At 45.3% G+C, this 13,291-nt stretch overlaps 1 protein-coding gene across 4 annotated transcripts in view; it reads right to left on the minus strand.

The window, feature by feature from the left end:
- Nucleotides 1–13,291, minus strand: part of IFT81 (intraflagellar transport 81) — a 185,944-nt gene that overhangs the window by 89,955 nt on the left and 82,698 nt on the right. Inside the window, exons 3-5 of one of the 4 annotated variants that reach the window (XM_070628994.1) lie at nucleotides 10,333–10,407; nucleotides 649–878; nucleotides 437–534 (exon numbers count right to left, since the gene is read on the minus strand). The gene's annotated coding sequence lies outside the window, so the exon portion shown is untranslated. The remainder of the gene's footprint in view (nucleotides 1–436; nucleotides 535–648; nucleotides 879–10,332; nucleotides 10,408–13,291) is intronic. The other 3 variants (XM_070628993.1, XM_070628995.1, XM_070628996.1) reach the window with 3 other exon arrangements.

Genomic DNA, 13,291 nt, shown 5'->3' on the forward strand with positions numbered 1-13,291 from the left:
TCAACCACTTGGCCATGGGGCCGGCCCCAGGTTGTTCCCTTTAATACAGTTAATTTTATATTATGTGAATCTCACCTCAATTTTTTAAAAAAATGATGGGTAGTCAGGGCCCTGGGAGGTCAATTGTCCGCCCCAAGTCTCCCGAGCTGTCGTTGCTCTCCACAGCTGACATCCCAGGCGCTGCTTGGTGTGAGGCCTAATTTCATTCCAGGCTTCCCTTCTCTCTCCACTCCCCCACCACTGGCTTCCTTTCTGTTGCTCAAACACACCAAACCCATCTCAGCCTCAAGACCTTTGCACTGCTGTTTCTTCTGCCTGGCTGTTCTTTTCCCAGATCCTCCCCAGCCTGGCTCCTCTCCTCACTCAGGCCACAGCTCACATGCTACTTCCTCAGGGAGACCTTAGCTGAATCTCTTACTTAACGTAACCCACCTACCAGTCATTCTCCGTCACCATATTCTTCAGACTATTAGCTATGGCCTCTTAGTGAGTATTGAAATCAGTTTAGTGGGTCTTCATTAACATTTGAAGAAGCTGAAATGAAATGGAACAGAAAATATCTCACAGAATAAGGGTAAATATTCTATGTCAGAACTGTTTTTTGCTGTGTCACAAACTAGTCCAAGTTTATTGGCTTAAAAACAATACCTTTCTTCCACAAGTCTGTGGGTTATCTGGGCTCAGCTGGGCAGTCCTTCTGCTCCACGTGGTATCTGCTGGGGTCACCACGTGGCTGACTTCGGCTGGGAGCTTCTCTTGGGCTAGAACATCCAAGATGGCTTCCCTCCTTTCTGGCCCTCAGTGCTGGCTGCCATTTCTCCTTCATGTGAACTCTCTGTTTCTCCTTGTGGTCTCTCGTCGTTCATTGGCAGCTGGTTCTGTTAAAAGATAAACTGAGACACATTAAAATTTATTTTTTTTTTGAGGAAGATTAGCCCTGAGCTAACTGCCGCCAATCTTCCTCTTTTTGCTGAGGAAGACTGGCCCTGAGCTAACATCCATGCCCATCTTCCTCTACTTTATATGTGGGATGCCTACCACAGCATGGTGTGCCAAGCGGTGCCATGTCTGCACCTGGGATCTGAACTGGTGAACCCTGGGCTGCTGAAGTGGAACGTGCACACTTAATGGCTGCACCACCGGGCCAGCCCCCAAATATTTTTTTTCTTTTTTTTTTTAACCATTGGCACCTGAGCTAACAACTGTTGCCAATCTTCTTTTTTTTTTCTTTCTGCTTTATCTCCCCAAATCCCCCCAGGTATAGTTGTATATCTTCGTTGTGGGTCCTTCTAGTTGTGGCATGTGGGATGCCGCCTCAGCTGGTTTGACAAGCGGTGCCATGTCTGCGCCCAGGATCCGAACTAGTGAAACCCTGGGCCACTGCAGTGGAGCACGTGAACTTAACCACTCGGCCACGGGGCCGGCCCCAGGCCCCAAAATTTTAAGAGTTTATTTGAGCAAAAATCGATTCCAGTCGGGCAGTGCCAAACCAGAAGTGGCAGGAGCCTCTGTGGACAGGAGCCACAGGAAAGGCTCACATAGAGGAAAGCGCAGAAGCAAAGAAAGGAAATTATTGGATGGGCTAGAGCTAAAAGCCTGGTTGGCTGTTTCTGATTGGTTGTCCTTAGTGTTTTGATTTCGTAACCTTGAGGCATTTACAGGGTTAGATTTTGGTTTGCTTACATAGGCCACCACGGCATTACAGTCACATCAGTCTAATGGCTTTCTTTTTAAAGTAATTTAACAGTATGGTCGTCCCCCCATATCTGAGGGGATATGTTCCAAGACTGCCTGTGGATGCCTGAAACCACGGATAGTACTGAACCCTATATAGACTGTTTTTTCCTATACACACATACCATGATATAGTTTAATTTACCAATCAGGCACAGTAAGAGATAAACAATAACTAATAATAAAATATAAAAATTATAACAATATACTGTATTAAAAGTTACCGTAGATCTTAGCAACTTCAGCGTATGATTGTTTTTCTTTCCTTATTAAGTCGAGAACTTTCACCTTTTCACTTTAAGGGAGCACTTGACGGCTTCTCTTTGGCGCATCTGAATTGCCAGCATCACTACTCGTGCTTTGAGGCCATTATTAAATAAAATAAGGGTGAGTTGAACACAAGCACTGCGATACCATGATAGTCAATCTGATAACCGAGGCGGCTGCTAAGTGATTGACGGGTGGGTAGCGTATACAGCATGGATGCGCTGGACAAAGGGATGATTCACATCCTGGGCAGGATGGAGCAGGACAGCGTGAGATTTCGTCATGCTACTCAGAACTGCACACAGTTTAAAACTTATGAATTCTTTATTTCTGGAATTTTCCATTTAATATTTTCAGACCTCTGTTGACCACAGGTAACTAAAACAGGGAAGAGTGAAACCGCGGATAAAGGGATGATTACTGTACCAAGAGCACAGAGGTGAAAGCCACCAGGTCTCTTAAGGCTGAGGCCCAGGGGCCGGCCCCATGGCCCAGTGGTTGAGTTCGCGTGCTCCGCTTCGGCGGCCCAGGGTTTCAGCTGGTTTAGACCCTGGGTGCGGACGTGGTACCACTCATCAGGCCATGCTGAGATGGCATCCCACATGCCACAACTAGAGGCACTCACAACTAGAATAGACAACTATGTGTTGGGGGGCTTTGGAGAGAAGAAGAAGAAGAAAGAAAGAGAAGATTGGCAACAGATGTTAGCTCAGGTGCCAATCTTTTAAAAAAAAAAAAAAGCTGAGGCCCAGAACAAGCACAGTGTCATTTCCATCGTGTTCTCTTGGTCAAAGCAAGTCATAAGACACTCCCAAGTTCAAAGAAAGAAGAAATAGACTCTACCTCTTGATTGAGGAGTGGCATGTGCATAACAAGAATGATGTTTGCCAAATTGTTGGCAGACATCTTTGCAGACAATCTACCACAACTGTTTTTTGAAAGTTTTACTTCAGTTTAATAACCATGCACGTGTGTTCACTGGGCCACGCAGCGAACATATTTCTTGCTGAGTCACAGTCAAAAGATCTGAAAAACACGCTTCTTTCACATCCCTTTTAAAATTTCTTCCATAGCACTTAGTACTCTCTGAACCTAATTTATTATACATCTCCCCCATTAGAATATAAGTTCTCGGGGCCAGCCCCGTGGCATAGTGGTTAAGTTCACGTGCTCGGCTTCCATGGCCCAGGGTTCAAAGGTTCAGATCCCCAGCGAGGACCTAGTACCACTTGTCAAGCCATGCTGTGGTGGCATCCCACATAAAATGGAGGAAGATCGGCACAGATATTAGCTCAGCAACAATCTTCTTCAAGCAAAAAGAGGAAGATTGGCAACAGATGTTAGCTTAGGGCCAATCTTCCTCAAAAAAAATAAAGAATATAACCTCTCTGAGGGCAGGGACCTTGTCTGTCCTGTTCATGGCTGTATCCTCAGCACCTAATAGGGCCTGGCATTTAATGGGTGCTGAATAAACATCTGTGTTGTTGAATAGGAAATAATAGCTATCATTTATGAGTGCAGAGCACTTAAAAGCATTATCTCATTAAACTTATTCCACACATACACAGTTGAGCTCCTACTGTGTGCTGGTGAAATAACAATGAACAGAATAGACCATAATTTCTGCCCTCACAGAGTTTACATTTTGCTATGATGCTAGAACAGTACCAAGCAGATTTGTTGATACTTTTTTGACAGATAAGGACGCTGAGGGTCAGAGAGGTCAGGCAATTTGCCCAAGGTCACACAGCTAATAATTTCACCCTGATACCTGGCTCTTTTCCACTCTGCCACAGATGTTGGGTTTTACCCAGAGATGGGCCTGACTGGTTACAAATCTCAGTTCCTGCAATTGCTTCCCTGAAGGATCGAACTTCTCTTTTGGGAATCAGACACACGGCAGTGGGAAGAGGCAAGTCCCATGACCTCAGAATCCCTGCCTGGCCCCACCCCCAGCCCCCGACTCTGTGACGACGGCTCACACCTGGGGTGTTGCAGATTTGAGCCACAGGTCTCAGTCACCCCCCACTGTCTTATCAGCATGTGACATCCCCAAGTGGCTGGGGCTTGCAGGCCTGGCAAAGAATGCAGCTCGAACAAAAATAAACCTGCCACATTCCTTGGCAGCCCCCTGCCCCTTCCCGCTCTCCAGCCATCCATCCTCACAGCAGAGTCTGCCAGGGAAGGCGGAGAGAGGGAGAGCAGGGAGGAGGAAGCTGGTGCTGCTGCAGTCCAACCCCGAGAAAGAGAGGGAGAGGGGAAGAGAGGAAGAGAAAGAGAGAGAGAGATCACCTTATATGGGAGCGTGCGCAGACAATGTGTGGCAATGGCTTAGAGGGCAGCAGAGGTCAGATACCAGACAGATGGAAGAAATTAAACATGGGACAGAGCGTGTTCCTGGGCCCTGAAAACAGCTCTTGTTTCACGGCGAGTTCGCACAAAGCCTGGCCCGCTTTCCTTTTTTGCCTAAGTGGAGCAAGATGTGCGTCCTGAGCTCTCCATGACTTTGAGGTGGGCCCCCAAGTCTGGCTTGGCAGAGGTCTCAATCCTTTAAAGTCATTTCTTTGACGAACAAGATTCGTCTCTGGAATTAACAAGGAAAAGACTGGGGCCTCTTTCCCAAGATTTTCCAATATTTCTCCAAAGCACATAAATTAGTAGTTAATGAGTAAATACCCCTTCATTTCTCATTCATTCATTCAACAAACAGTGAGGACCAATTATGCCCCAGGCTCTGAGCCAGACGCTGGGAAGACAGTGTTGTTATTGATGATGATGATGACAATAGTTACTATTTGTTGATTTGCACTCATCTGATAAATATTTCAATTCATAACAGTTTACTAATATGTTTCACTTTCTACTCGTTGGCAATACAGAACATTGATCTAGAATCATCTGGTCCCTGCCCTTGTGGAGATTGCAAGTGGTGTGGAGGAGACTAGAAATGACAAATGTTGAACAAGTGATCCCATTGGACCTTCACAACAGCTTTTTGAATTAGCTACCATCACTATCTCCATTTAATACAGGGTTTTTCAACCGCAGCACTATGGACATTTTGGGCTGGATCATTCTTTATTGTGCGTGTATGTGTTTGTGTGTGTGTGTGTGTGTGTGTGTGTGTGTTGGGGCTGCTGCACCATGCGCTGTAGGATATTTAGCAACGTCCCTGGCCTCCACCCACTAAGCATCAGTAGCAATGACCCTTTCTCCCTCAGGTTCCTCCAGCTGTGACAACCAAAAAACATCCCCAGACATTGCCAAATGTCCCCAGGGGACAAAATCACTCCTGGTTGAGAACCACTGATTCAACAGACAAGGAAGTCAAGGCTCTGGGTGGGTTAAGAAACTTCCTAAAGGTCGTACTACTGACAAATAGGACTTATACCCTAGTCATTCTGATTCCAAGGCCCGTGGGCCTAACCATTACAATGTGAAACCCTGTTTCCTTGACAACAGATGACTGTGGTTTTGGATGGTTGTAGACTTCATTAGCTCATTCCACAAAATGGAAGTCATCTGTGCTGGTTCAGATCCTCTGAGGAGGAGACACCAAGGTGGGCTTAGACTTGCAAGACATTTACTGAGGATTTTTTTATTTATGCCTATGAAGCATAAGGGGGAAGGGAGTGAGAGCAGGCAGGAGAGAATTCAGACTGCAATGCTGGTCTGATGCCTGTGGAAGGAGAGGGGGAGGGAAGGAGTGGGCAGGAAGACCTTGAAGAGCAGTGCAGTCCTGAGAAGGTTTCGGCCATACTCACCGGGAGTTCCTGAGCCAAAGTCAGCCGTAAGAGGAATCCCAGGTCAGGCAGCCGTGGGGCTGCACTAGCACCCGCACTGTGCTCACTCATTGGTTGGGAGCAGCCTGGGCCTTGGCATGAACTTGGTGGATCGAGAGTGGTAGGAACTAGGGCTGTCAGTCAACCATGCTCTTCACAGCAGAATCTCTCAAAGGAGTTCTGAGCGGTGCACCCCATGGCTGCCACATCATCAGAGAAGTGCTGCCCAGTAGTTACATTAGCCTTAAGGCAAGAAGACACAAAAAGCACCAGAGATGCAGCGGGTAAAAAAGCCAGGCTGGCATCTTTTAAGCAAAAGGGTCCATTTTCCTTGCAATGTCTCAAGTTTCTTGGTGATCTTCAAAGTCAGCTCTCACTTGGGTACAACCAGCAAGGAGGCAAAGAGCACAGCCTTGAGGGGCTACCGTGTAGCTTGTGGATGTGGGCACTCTCTGAGCCTTGGTTTCCCCGCTCTGCATAATGGAATTAACCTGCCTTATCTCATAGGGCTGATGTGAGGATTGAATGAATATTTATGGAACTGCTTTTCAGGAGAAGATGGAAGTCCTCCTGCACAAACTTTCTGCCCATCCCTTGATTTTGTATGAATCTCTCCCTGCTAGCCTCTCATCCTTCAAACTAAGATTCATCTTGGCACCCACACGGGGACAACAAACCAGCATCCCCACGACTAAGTTCGACAGATAGACAAGCTGTCTTTGGCTCACAGGGTGCTAAACAAACAAACAAATAGGGTGAACCATTTGAAAACTGAGATATTTCAAGATGAGGCCAATCAAAACCAATGAGATTCAATTCCATTTGTTGGGACTGTCTGGATTTCTGGGTTCCCTTGAAAATTTAGGAAATCTGGATATACTGTGTGGCAGATTGGCTGGAGCTGAGAAGAGGCTGCCTGCTTCAGATGGACACGTTACTGTCCAGTTTGCCACAGTCCCCACCACTCCCTATCATATGTGATCCTGCAACCAGTGTCAGTTACTGATTATCATCATAGTCATGCTGTCATTTTTCTTGGAATAATATTCCTTTGTCTTATTTATTTATCAAATGGGAAAGGTAGACAACGACGCCTATGATCTTTCTTGTACCTGTCCCACTTCACCCTCTTACATTGCTGCCTGGCATCAGCAGCATCCAAGTTTACCTTTAAGCTTGTCATTCTTTTAAGCCTTTCTGGAATCCCCTGCCTAAAATTATCCCTGTGGTTTCATAAGAATCCTTCATATTTTTATTTCCCTTCAGTTCACAAAGCACTGTCATTCACTTCTTCCAACAACCCAAGAGGCACATATTATTGCCTCCATTTTAGAGAAGAGCTGAGTCCTGGAGAAATGAAGTGGTTTGCCAAGGACATAGATGGCAGAGGAAAGTCCTTCTGACATTAAGTCCAATACTTTTTTCATTACCCTAGGTTCTAAAGTGTATTACAACTTTTAGTTACAAAAGACAAAAAGTTAACTGAGACTTGCTTAAACAAAAAATGCAACTTATTAGCTTATGCAACTGGGCGACCAAAAGGAGCCATGGGCTTCAAGAACAACTGGATCTAGGAGCTCAAACGTTGTCCTCAGGACTCTGTCAATCCTTCTCCATCTCTCCGTTCTACTCTTTACTCTGTTGGCTTTGTTCTAAGGCAGCCTCTCCCCTCATGATGGCAAGACAGCTACTTGCAGCTCTAGACTTCATCCTAGTAGCTTCCAATCCAACTGGAAAGAAAAGTTCTCCTTCCAGACAGTCCCAACAAGCAGAATTGCGTCTCACTGGTCCTGATTGGCCTGATCTAGTCATGTGCCCGCCCATGAGCCAATCACTGGCCAGAGCAATGTGGTGTTCTGATTGGTCAGACTCAGTCATGTGATCACCTCTAAATAAGAAGGTGGGATTAGCTACACCCAAATAGGAGCTGGAATGGAGAAGGAGTGACTCCCCAAACAAAAAGCAGGTATTGTTATTAGAAGGGGGGACAATGATGGACAGGCCAAAAAAACAGATATCCATTACACCCAGAATCTTCCCTACTTCTCACTCCTTCTCTCTAGCCTTCCAGTATACACTAGTCTTCTCCTCGACCCCAACCTGCCCTGCCTTTGTTCCTGGGACCTGCCCTTCCTCTCATTGGAAGGCTGTCCTTGTATCCTCTCTCCTCATTCAAATCGATTTCAAGACCCAGGTTAAGCCTCCCCTATTCAACCGTTCAAGGCTACAATGAAATCGTTTTTCTGGGAACTCCTAGTACAGAGAGAATCTGAACCATATACAGCAGCACTCAGCTCCATAGCTGTTGAATGAATGAATGAGGAGATAATCCGCACCAACTGCAATAATTAGAAAAAAGAGGCGAGAAGGAAAGAAACAAAAATGTTAGTGGTAGCTATCCTGACGGGTTATGGGTAATTCTGGGTTTATTCCTTTCAGTATTTTCTACAATTAAACAACAACGACAACAAAATGATAATAGTGAGATGGAAGTAATGTGAGTCTGGTTTAAACAGCTAGATTATAAGCAAGGTGGGGGTAAGGACCAAGTGTTGATCCTGTTATAGCCCCCTAACTCCCAACAGCGGGGCACACACAGTGTAAGAGCCAGTTAGAGCTCATTGGGAGCTAAATTAACAGCAATCCAGGCTTATAACAGAGACTGTTGATTCCCTTCCCAGAAGCCAGTCCCCCTTTCCTCTTTCAGATGCTCCAAACCCCGGTTTCGTGCAGTGTCCTCCCACCTCCTCCTCACTGCAATGTGCTTCATCGAAGCAAACCCAGCCCCAACCCCTGCACTAGAGGGTAAATCCTAAATCCTGTTGGGTCTAAGCCAGGGTTTCTCAACCTCGGCACTACTGACATTTGGGGCAGGATAATTCTGCAGACGTTGAGTTGCTGCATGAGCCACCTTGGAGTTTATTTGATATATGAAGTAAAATTTTCCTTAATGTTTAAGTGTTCAAGCTAATTTGAGTCATGCCGTTCTATTACAGTGTGTTAACCAACCCAGGGGTCTGTAAAAAGGCCTTGCATACACATATGAATAAAACGACCATTAAAAACAGTGATTTGCTGGGTGGTTGGGGGTGGATATCAGAATCTAGAGCTGGGGACAGGTGTATCATTTGAGAGTCCCTTTTGAGTATCACTACTGATCAAAAGCTATTCCAATTCCAGGAATAACTGCTAATAACCTGTGCAGATGCTGAGGCAGAGAGGGGGGCTTAATTCCTTCTGCAAAACAAGGAGCAATATTTGGCCTAGAACCCACTATGTCCTATCACATGAAAATTGCTGCAAAACACCAAGTTCTGTAGTTTTTAGGCTAATATTTCTTGGAGTTCACCAAACAGCCTCTAAGACGGAGCTGATTAAGAAAATTCTGGGGCCGGCTCCATGGCCGAGTGGCTAAGTTTGTGTGCTCTGCTTTGGTGGCCCAGGGTTTTGCCAGTTCGGATCCTGGGCGCGGATATGGCATCAGGCCATGTGAGGTGGTGTCCCACATATCACAACCAGAGGCACTCACAACTAGAATATACAATTATGAACCGGGGGGCTTTGGGGAAAAGAAGAATTAAAAAAAGAAGAAGATTGGCAATGGCAACAGATATTAGCTCGGGTGCCAATCTTTAAAAAAAAAAAAAGAAAAGAAAATGCTGAGCCAAGTGGCATAACCTCTAGAAGCCTCAATTTGCTTATCTGTAAGCTGGGGAGAACAAGATGAGAATCTTCTGATGTTGAGGATCAGAAAATACTTCCTGAATCATAAAGCAGGTAATGGGTTATCAATACTAAGCAGACCAGATATACAGCAGTGTGGGGAATGAATTGAGGATTGGTGTGACCAAAATTGTCAGTCTATTGTTTATATGTGGCCTTAAGTTTCTTATGCCTCTGAGGCTCTGCTTCCTCATCTGTATACTGTGGCAAGGCCTCATTCTGACTGTGCATTGACGATGAAATAAGGCTCCTTGAAAAAGAGAAACATACCACTATTGTTAATTCACTACAGTTTTCTGGCTCCAGGTCGGACAATAGCAACTCAGCAAACCCGACTTGGAGGCACAGACTCCATAGCGGATGCTGGTGCATCGCTGCCCTCTGCTGGTCAGTAGTGGTGCCACAGATGGTTATAGAGAGAAGAGGGTCCTTGGAGAGGGACCCCTGGGAAACTGAGGTCAGAGAGGGGAAGGGACTTGCCTGAGGGTGTGGAGCTAGCCTTGGACAGAGCATTTGGGACTCCTGAATTTTAGCTCTTTCCAGAGGGAGAAAAACGAGGACTGGAAACTCACCTATTATGGTTTCACGCTTGCTAGGCTTTCAGGAGCTTTACTAGATAGTCTGATTAGGGTTTTTCCTCTCCTGTTCTTCCCTTGCCACCCAACCTGCATGGACCTCCTGTCCTTTTCTTCATACCAAGCCAGCCATCGTTGGCCCTGAGACCAAGAGTTCTGGTCTGGGTGCTTTACAAAAACGATCTCAGATTCTTACAACTGCTTTCTAAGGTGGCCCAGGAAACTAAAGCTCAAAGAGGTAAGACACTTACCCAAGGTCCAATAGCTGGTAAGCATGGGAGTCGGGATCTGAACTCTTGCCCGGGACCCCAAAGCCCACATTCTACCTGCCACCAAAAAACAAAACAAAGCAAAATGTCATGGCAACTTGTGTTGAAGATAGGATTAAAGGTAATGTTGGTTTTTTGAATACTGAGCAGACACATGATGAAACAATGAGAGAGGGAAATCTTTTGAGAACCTACCACATGCCAGTGACATTCACGTACACTAGCTGCTAATTCTTCTATTGACAATTATATGATCTTGAATCCCGTCCACAATATTGAGGCACGAATGAGGAAACTGACTTCAAAGAGGTTAAAAAATTTGCCTGAGGTCACTCAGCGAAAGCCAGCATTCAGACTCTCGAATCTTCCTGTTTGCTATTAGTATACAAATAAATTATGCTCTCAAATCCACAAATAGAGGAAAGTATATGGTAGTCTGGGTCAGGCTGGCCTGCAGGCTCCCAGCTATGCCACCCCTCAAACTCTCCTGTAAGCCGTTTCCCTCCTGGATGCCTCAGGATTTGAAGCCTTCTTGCTCTGGGTTCCAACCCCACATTCCTGAGCACTACCATGTGCCAGGCCCTGGCTGGGTATGTTATTTCATTTAATTCTTGCGAGAACGCTGTGAGGTAGATAGTGATTATTATCCCCATTTTCAGATGAGCAAACTGAAGCTCCGAGAAGTTATCTTGCTCAAGTGTGCAGGCGAGCCCAGGTGTTGATAGTTTGCTAACATTCTATGTGATATTGTCTTCACGGTCATATTTTCCCCCATTTGCAGACAGGAAAACAGTTACAGACAAGTGAAAATGACTTGCCTCAGGGCCTTTGCACTTGCTGTTCCCTCTGCCTGCCATGCTCTTCCCAGACATCCCAGTGCCTTGCTCCCTCATCTTCTTAAGGTCTTCACTTAAAAGTCATCTTCTCAGGGAGGCCTTTTCTGATCACGCTATTTAAAAGTTCAACCCCCACTCTTATATCTCAATGACAAGAAGACTCAATTCAAAAGTGGGCAAGGGACTTAGCCATTTCTCTGAGTAGATATACAAATGGCCAATGAGCACATAAAAAAATGCTCAACACCTAATGATTTGCATTAGGGAAATGCAAACCAAAACCATATAAGATCCTACTTCTTACCACTAGGATGGCTATTATTTACAAAACGGAAAATAGCTGTCAGCAAGGATGTGGAGAAATTGGAACCCTTGTACACTTCTGGTGGAATGTAAAATGGTGCGGCCACTGTGAAAAACAGTTTGTCAGTTCCTCAAAAAGTTAAACATATGACCTAGCAATTCCACACTTAGGTTTTTACTCAAAAGAATTGAAAACAGGAACTCAAATACTTGTACCAGAATGTTCACAGTAACATTATTCACAGTAGCCAAAGGTGGAAACAACTCAAGTGTCCATCAACTGATGAATAGACATATGAAATGTAATATATCCATCCAACAGAATACTATTCAGCCATAAAAAGGAATGAACTACTAATACATGCTAAAATGTGGATGAACCTCAAAAACATATTGTGAAAGAGGCCAGTCACAAAAGACCACATAGTATATGATTCCATTTATGTGAAATGCCCAGAATAGGTAAATCCACAAAGACAGAAAGAAAACTGGTGGTTACCAGGGACTTGTAAATCCATAGAAACAGAAAGCAGGTTGGTGGTTGCCAGGGGTTGCAAGGGAGGAGAAAACGGGGGGGGGGTGACTGCTAATGGGAATGGGTTCTCCTTTTGGGGTGATGAGAATGTTTTGGAACTAGAGAGAGGTGTTGGTTGCACAACATCGTGAATGCATGAAATGCGACTGAATTGTTCACTTTCAAATGGTTAATTGTGTGTTGTGGGAATTTCACCTCAATTTAACCAGTAAAGTTCAACTCCAAACACATCTTATCTTCCTTTCCTGCTTGATTTCTCTCTGTAGGACATATGGCCCTCTCACACACTGTCTATACAACTTACTTACCTACTGTTCATCCTGTTTCTTTAGGATATAAGCTCCAAGAGGGTAGGGATTTTGGTCTCTTTTGTTCACTCACAAATCCCCAAAAAGTCCCTGGTGCTCAGTAAATATTTGTTGGATAAGTGAATTAGACAGAGTGTGGTGATGAAGGAGAGTCTCACCCCCCCAGTCTTCCACCCCTGGCTCTAATCTAATGGGCTCTTGATCATCAAGCATGTTAACAATAATCCTCAACCTGGGCTCTTTTTTTCCTAAGGAGCAGAATCCACAGGTTCTCACTCGGCTCAGCCCTCTGAGCTCTCTGTGGAGAGTTGGAGAGCAGAGGGGCAGGAGAGAAGACAATGAATCCATCACGATGTGGAGAAGCACTGCTCTGCTGCTCTGTGGCTTCCCACAGAAACTTATCGTAACCTCAAACCACTGCTCCGAGGCCATCCTATCCCCCAGCCAGGAGGACATCATCCCAGCCGCTGCATGGTGGCTCTTCAGAGGGGAGGAAGGAGTCAATAACCATTTACTGAACAGCTCTTCTGGCATAGCACTGTACCAGGCACATGGCCAAATTACAAATGAAAGATATAATCATTCATTCATTCATGTGGTTATCAAACATCTGTTGACCACCTACTGTGTGCCAGACTCTGTGCCTTGCACTGTTGCCCTTGATTTCACAGTTTACAATTGAATTTCTAGTTTAGGTGCCAACACTGTGTAAACCCAGGTTTCTCAGATCAGCACCACTGACATTTCAGACTAGACAATTCTTTGTCATGGTGGGGTTGAGCTGTGTGTTGTAGGATGTTTAGCAGCATCCATGGCCATTAGAAGCTGTTAGCATTCCCTCAGTCATGACAACTAAAAATGTCTCCAGATGTTGCCAAATGTCCCTGGAGCTGCACCATCACTCCTGTTTGAACCACTGGTCCAGATAAGTATGTATATTTTTCCCAAACGCAGATAGA

Source organism: Equus przewalskii, chromosome 7 (assembly GCF_037783145.1).
Source record: "Equus przewalskii isolate Varuska chromosome 7, EquPr2, whole genome shotgun sequence".
NCBI lineage: Eukaryota > Metazoa > Chordata > Mammalia > Perissodactyla > Equidae > Equus > Equus przewalskii.